Genomic DNA, 8,247 nt, shown 5'->3' with positions numbered 1-8,247 from the left:
TTTCCCCTAACGCCAGTTGTGAGTAAGGTGGAGAACAATGCATCTCTTCAGATTACACCCAGAATGTAATTTCTAAATGCAGTTTTACAGATCACAAATAAATTCATTGAGGGGACACTCGAGCTGAAACTGGAGTAAAGTGAAGTATGATTCAGTCTTTAAAAATAAAATTACAGACTGAAATCAGCAAACTCCTTAAATATAGGTCATAAAGCAAAGGCCACTGAAATGGTGGAGGAATGGTCAGACAGCTATTCACACTGGTGAAAAGAATCTATCCAAATTACTAGAACTAAACATGAGGACAATGAACACTGAGAGTTGAAACTCTACTGTTACAGCATTAAGCCAAATGGAATTTCATTAATCTAGTAGCTAGACAACCTTTAGTCCCTGACGAAAGTTTTTAAAAAATCAGGGATCCGTTCTTTTCACCCATTTTTATTTTCCAGGACACACCTTTTAGTCTAAGAATCCTCAAATGCTTTTACAAACATTTGCTAAGCCTCACAACACCACTGTGACATGTATTATTATAGCCTTTTTACAAATGAATAAACTGAAGCAGAAAGAACTTAAGGATAAAACTTTTGAACGTGGCAAAGTGATTTAGAAACTAAGTCCCATTTTCAAAACAGAGTTGGGCACTTAGAAGCCAATGTCTTATTGGAAGTCTCTGGGACTTAAGCTTCTTACCTGGAATTTTCAAAGCAGCCTAAGTGAGTTGGTGTCTAAATCTCAGTGGGATTTAGATGCCTAATTCCTTTGATAATTGCAGTCTTGAGTGCCTAAGTCACTTTTTAAAATGAGCTTTAGTCTTCTTCAGTACATCTGCAAATTTTGCCCTAAATCTTGCTCTGCCTTGACTGACCCACTTACCATTATATAAATGGGTACTGTATGTCCTCAGCACTCTGGAAAGTTATGAGTAGGGTTGCCAAGTGTCCGGTTTTCAGTCAGAATACCTGGTCAAAAAGGCACAGTGGGGCAGGCTTCTTACCCAACTCCGCATGGCTCCCAGGAAGCAGTTACATGTCCCTCCAGCTCTTAGGTACAGCCAAGGGGGCGTGTATGCTGTGCCCACCTCGAGGGCCGGCTCCGCAGCTCCCATTGACCAGGAACTGCAGCCAAAGCCCTCACCCCCCCCCACTCCAAACCCCTCAGCCCCAGCCCGGAGCCCCCTCCTTCACCCCAAACCCCTCATCTCCAGCCCCAACCCAGAGCCCCCACCAGAGCCCTCACCCCCGCCCTAGCCCAGAGCGCCCTCCTGAACTCTGAATCCCACATTTCTAGCCCCACCCCAGAGCCTGCACTCCCAGCTGGAGCCCACACCCCACACCCTGCCCCAGCCCGATGAGCCAGGGTGGGGGAAAGCAAGTGATGAAGGGAGAGGGAATGGAGTGAATGGGGGACGGGCCCTTGAAAACGGGGCAGGGCAGTAGCGGAGCCTTGGGGATGGGGCGGGGGAAGGGTGTTCGGTTTTCTGCTATTGGAAAGTTGGCAACCCTAGTTATGAGCCCTTTGTCACGTCTGGCTGTGTGCCCAAAAATGGAGGCACACATAGTTAATGGCCACTTTTGAATACTTTGCCTGAGGGCCAGATTTCCATCTTTAGGTATTTAGGTGCATAAAGAGGTAGGTAGAACACTAGTGGGACTTGAGTGCATAATGGGAGTTAGGCACCTAACCTGCTTGACCCTCAGTGGGAGATAGGCACCTAACTGCTTTCTGTGCGTTTGTAAATCCCACAATGCATAAGTTAGGTAACCAGGCTCCAGTACAGTGCCTGGGGAGGTGTCTCAGAATGGGGTTCACAAAAAGCAACATGCTGAGCCAGGAGCTGCCTAAGCTAGCCAGTAGGCAATGCTGAGGAAAATTAGGCATTTTGGCTTGAGGCTAAAGAGGCTGCCTATCTCCACTTGAGATTCGCAACCATGAACCTTCCTCTCCTGGAGTTATGCAGTTAATTCTGGTGAGTCTTTTTTCAAGAAAAACCCTTCCTCTTACAACTGTTACAGGCTATACCACTTTGTATATATAGTCATGGGACCAGAAAAAGAGAGACTGACTGTCTAACCCAGTAGTTATCAACCCGGGGTACATGTGCCCCTGGGGTACTTCCAGGGGGGTCCATCAGCTCATCTAGATATTTGCCTAGTTTAAAAAAAAAAACTTACAGAAAAAGCACCAACAAAGTCAGTACAAACTAAAATTTCATACAATGACTTGCTTATGCTGCTCCATATACACTGAAATGTAAGTACAAGATTATATTCCAATTGATTTATTTTATAATTATATGGCATAAATAAGGAAGTAAACAATTTTTCAGCTATAGTGTGCTGTGCCACTTTTGTATTTTTATGTCTGATTGTGTAAGCAAGTAGTTTTTAAGTGAGGTGAAACTTAGGGGTAATCAGGAGATCTTCAATGATCTTCAATGATCTAAATATTTAAAAAGGAGTCCTACAAAAAGTGGAAACTAGGTCAAATTACAAAGGATGAATATAAACAAATAACACAGGTATGTAGGGACAAAATTAGAAAAACCAAGGCACAAAATCAGACTCCTGAAAGGGGGACAGTAGTCTCAAAAAGTTGAGAGCCACTGGTCTAGCCCAGTGGTCAGGGCCCTCCCCTAAGAATCAGGAAACCCAAGTTCAAGTCAGTGTTCCAATGATTAATATTTATACGTAGTGGAACAGCTTCACCAGGAGACTGAGCCATCCACCCCAGAACACTCTGCTAGGAACACAGGTCTTTCACAGCGTGGGGAAATGTTCTTACCTTGAAGCTAAAGTTTGTAAGTAAGTGTATCTTCCTCCTCTGGCTGTTTTGTGTGGGTGTAGACATGTTCAGAGCACATCTACAAGATAAGGCCCCACAGTCAAAAGATGTAGTGGATCACCTAGTGCCTGAATCCCACTGAGGCTTAAGTATGAATTACGTATTGAGCGGCTGGGCAGTGTAAGGAGTTAGGCAGCTGTGCACATGATAGTAAATAAACACAACTATGACATAGTTGGCATCACAGAGACCTGGTAGGATAATACGTATGACTGGAATATCGGTATAGAAGGATACAGCTTGCTCAGGAAAGACTAGCAGGGAAAAAAGGGAGGAGGTGTTGCCTTATATATTAAAAATGTATACACTTGGACTGAGATTGAGATGGAAATAGGAGACAGACTTGTTGAAAGGGGTAAGGATAAAAGGGGTAAAAAACCAGGGTATATAGTAGGGGTCTTCTACAGACCACCTAACCGGGAACAAGAGGTGGATGAGACTTTTTTTAAACAGCTAACAAAATCATCCAAAGCACAGGACTTCATGGTGATGGGGGACTTCAACTACCCAGACATCTGTTGGGAAAATAACACAGCAGGACACAGATTATCCAATAAATTCTTGAAATGTACTGGGGAAAAAAATTCTTTCAGAAGGTGGAGACCGCTACAAGGGGAGAGGCTGTTCTAGATTTGATTTTGACAAATAGGAAGGAACTGATTGAAAATTTGAAAGTGGAAGGCAACTTGGGTAAAAGTAATCATGAAATGATAGAGTTCATGATTCTAAGGAATGGTAGGAGGGAGAACAGCAAAATAAAGAAAATGGATTTCAAGAAGGCAGACTTTAGCAAACTCAGGGAGTTGGTAGGTGAGATCCCATTGGAAGCAAGTCTAAGGGTAAAAGCCATAGAAGATGGTTGGCAGTTTTTCAAAGAGACATTATTAAGGGCACTGTGTAGGAAAGATAGGAAGTATGGCAAAAGACCACCCTGGCTTAACCAGGAGATCTTCAATGATCTCAAATTACAAAGGATGAATATAAACAAATAACACAGGTATGTAGGGACAAAATTAGAAAAACCAAGGCACAAAATGAGATCAAACTAGTCAGAGACATAAAGGGTAACAAGAAAACATTCTACAAATACATCAGAAGCAAGAGGAAGACCCAGGAAAGGGTAGACCCTTACTCAACGAGGGGGGAAGAATAACAGAAAATGTTGAAATGGCAGAGGTGCTTAATGACTTCGTTTCAGTTTTCACCAAGAAGGTTGGTGGTGATTGCGTGTCTAATGCATAGGCGCCGACTCCGTGGGTGCTCCAGAGCTGGAGCACCAATGGGGAAAAATTAGTGGGTGATTTGCACCCACCGGCAGCCGAGCTCCCCTCACCCCCCACCCTCCTCCTCCCCTGGGCATGCCGTGTCCCTGCTCCTCTGCCTACCTCCCAGCGTTTCTCGCCTGGCTGCTGCCAAATAGCTGTTTGGCAGTGTTAGCAGGCTCCAGGAGGGTGAGGAGGAGCAGGAATGTGGCGCACTCAGGGGAGGAGGTGCGGAAGAGGCGGGGCCGGGGTGGGGATTTGGGGAAGGAGTTGGAATATTGGCAGGGAGGGGGCAGAGTTGGGGCTGGGACTTTGGGGAAGGGGTGGAAAGAGGCAGGGCAGGGGCGGGGCCTCATGGAAGGGGTGGAGTAGGGGCGGGGCCAGGGCAGAGGGGGGTTGAGCACACATGGGAAAGAGGGGAAGTCGGTGCCTATGGTCTAATGTAGTGAATGCCAATGAAAATGAGGTAGGAACAGAAGAGGCTAAAATAGGGAAAGAACAAGTTAAATATTACTTGGACAAATTAGATATCTTCAAGTCACTAGGACCTGATGAAATGCATCTTAGAATACTCAAGGAGCTGACTGAGGAGATATCTGAGCCTTTAGCAATTATCTTTGAGAAGTCATGGAAGATGGGAGAGATTCTAGAAGACTGGAAAAGGGCAAATATAGTGCCCATCTATAAAAAGGACAACCAAGGAAATTACAGAGCAGTCAGCTTAAATTCTGTACCTGGAAAGATAATGATGCAAATAATTAAGCAATCAATTTGCAGACACCTAGAAGATAATAATGTGATAAGTAACAGTCAGCATGGATTTGTCAAAAACAAATCATGTCAAACCAACCTGATAGCTTTCTTTGACAGGGTAACAAGCCTTGTGGATATGGGGGAAGCGGTAGGTGTGGTATATCTTGACTTTAGTAAAGTTTTTGATACTGTCTCACATGACCTTCTCATAAACCAACTTGGGAAATGCAACCTAGACAGAGCTATTAAAAAGTGGGTGCAAAACTGGTTGGAAAACCATTCCCAGAAAGTAGTTATCAGTGGTTCACAGTCATGCTGGAAGGGCATAACGAGTGGGGTCCCACAGGGATTAGTTCTGGGTCTGGTTCTATTCAATATCTTCATCAATTATCTAGATAATGGCATACAGAGTACACTTATAAAGTTTTCAGACGATACCAAGACAGGGGAGGTTGCAAGTGGATTAAAATTCAAAATGATCTGGACAAACTGGAGAAATGGTCTGAAGTAAATAGGATGAAATTTAATAAAGACAAATGCAAAGTACTCCATTTAGGAAGTACTGCAAAAAGGGATCTGGGGTCATAGTGGACCAAAAGCTAAATGTGAGTCAACAATATAACGCTGTTGCAAAAATAGCAAACATCATTCTGGGATGTATTAGTAGGAGTGTTGTAAGCAAGATACAAGAAGTAATTTTTCTGCTCTAATTGCCGCTGATTAGGCCTCAGCAGGAGTATTGTGTCCAGTTCCGGGCGTCACATTTCAGGAAGGATGTGGACAAATCGGAGAAGAGCAACAAAAATGACTAAAGATCTAGAAAACATGACCTATGAGGGAAGATTGAAAAAATCTTGGGTTTGTTTAGTCTGGAGAAGAGAAGACTGAGAGAGGACATGATAACAGTTTTCAAGTATGTAAGAGGTTGTTGCAAGGGGGAGGAAGAAAAATTGTTCTTCTTAACCTCTGAGGATAGGACAAGAAGCAATGGGCTTAAATTACAGCAAGGGAGGTTTAAGTTGGACATTAGGAAAAAATTCCTAACTGTCAGGGTGGTTAAGCACTGGAATAAATTGCCTAGGGAGGTTGTGGAATCTCCATCATTGGAGATTTTTAAGAGCAGGTTAGACAAACACCTGTCAGGAATGGTCTAGTTAATTAATTCTGCCATGAGTGCAAGGGAGTGGGCTAGATGACCTCTCGAAGTCCCTTCCAGTTCTATGATTCTATGCCCTGCTGCCAAAATAAAGGCACCTTGGGTACATTAACAGCAGAAATGTAAGTGTCTTAAGGAATTTAGGCAGCAGCTGAGCTGGGGTTTTGTGAATGCCAGCAGCATCTAAATGTTGGACATAGGTACCTAAAGTGGGAGCTAGGCACCAAAGGTCCTCCTGTGAATACCTGTGTCTCTATTTTAGGGCAGAACTACTGTCATCTACCAGGCTGAAGGGATTTAAAGGAAGACACTGGAATGACTTTGTGATGTATTGCATTAAAGTTTTGGAAAAGAGACGATGAGGCCAAGTGCAGAGGCAACTGCAGCAATTGTATCTGGTTTGAACATTTCTTCTAAGATTATGGAGCAGGGGAATTAAAGGCACTGCTGAGTTCATGATTAGAATACATGGAGGAGTATCCTAGGCTTATGACCACCAGGTACTTATATTCTTATTATTGGTCAATTAATGGTATGGCTCTACCTTGGAATCTAGAAACATGAACAAACCAGCTGCTCATCACTTTTGTCAGCAGCAAGGCTAGGCTAGGCCAGGCCAGGCATATGTAAATTTCAGCCTGGGATTGCAGGGGCCTCACAAGGGAGGAATGGCTTAAATGGGATGTCATTTTCCACAATATTCAGGAGGATTCGTCTCATAACCACTCATAGGAAAATCGACATAGGTACAGAAAGCCCAGTAAACTTCAGAGGTACTGACTAATGCTCCCTTTGAGAGGATGGGTCCAGCAATTTTCTCGATGAAGCAAAGGATACGGCTTCTAATTCTTTCAGAGTGCAAGTATAAGCGCTTGGGCGAAAAGAAGAATTGGGCTTTTTATGTTCACAGCAGATACAATCTCTGGCCAGAACACTGATTTGGAAATGGAGACTTGGAGTGTACGATCAGTGAGCAAGTGCTTTAATTTTTCTAATTCAGTGGTGATGTGAGATGCAATTCTTTGGGGAAGAATGCGACAATTCAAACGTGTAGGGACTAAAAGCACTTCTCATGCTTGAAGGCAGCATATCAAAGAAAGTGATGGCAGCCAGGAGATCAAAGGAAGTTTGCTAGTAGTTGCAGGAGAGTGAATCAGGTAGTCAGGCCATGTCTATGAATAGGTTACACAGGTGGAAGGAGCAGTGAGCTCAGCTGAGCAGCAAATGAAATTCAGATCTTCAGAGGAATGCAGGAATGTCTCACTTTGAGTAGAACTCTAGTCTTCAGTCTGCAAAACGAACAAAGCAAAGTGCTGGAACCCACAAAACTGACTAACTGAATTTTGACAACAACCAAGAGTCACAAGAGTGACTTGACGTCAGAAAACATATACAAACTTTCATAGCTTGGACAGGCAGAACTTAAAGGCAACACCCTAATAGCTAGCATTGACCATTCATGTGGTTTATGATATACTCCTACCCACTCTGACAACATATACAAAAAAGTTTAAAATGATTTGTTTTCCCCTTTGTAATATAAACTTGATTTTTTTAACCTTACAGGTATGAGTCATTTCTGCTTTTTCCTAGCAGAAGGAAAGGCTAGGGAGTGGGGAGGAGTTTGAAGGTGTTGAATCTTTGACAAAGACATCCTTTCTCTAAAGTGTTAGGCATAGATGTTAAATTTGTTTCTAAAGTTTTAAATGCTTTGAGTAAAAATGCTTTTCCCACTCAGCTAGGGATGTAAAATGTTAACCGGTTAACCTATAAGCATGAATGTAATCAGTAAGGTGTTCTGGTTGTTTAAAGTCTGCTGCAGGACTCCACTGCTGGCCCAACACCGGGGGTCCCAGCTGCCGGCCCTATGCTATAGGATCCTGGCTGCCAGACCCATGCCATGGGGTCCCAGTTGCCGGTAGCCGGGACCCCAGGTGCAGGCATGGCTGGCAAGGAGCAGAGTATCCAAGCGCGCAGCCAGCAGCTGGGATCCCGGGCACATGGGGCGGCAATGTAGCCTAATGGTTAAATGTTTAACCGATACAATTTTAATAAACATTTACTTTTTAAAAACACTATTTACATCCCTGTGCTCAGCTTTCACTCTCTTGCATCTTGTGATGTTACCATTTCAGTATTCTCATTATCCTGTTCTTCCAAGTTAGACCAGACCTGAATTTCTCATATAAAAAACAGGCAGGAAAGAATCCTTTCCTTCTTTATAATTCT

Source organism: Lepidochelys olivacea, assembly GCF_965140295.1.
Source record: "Lepidochelys olivacea isolate rLepOli2 genome assembly, chromosome: 6".
In the NCBI taxonomy this organism is placed as follows: domain Eukaryota; kingdom Metazoa; phylum Chordata; order Testudines; family Cheloniidae; genus Lepidochelys; species Lepidochelys olivacea.
This window is presented reverse-complemented; position numbering follows the sequence as displayed.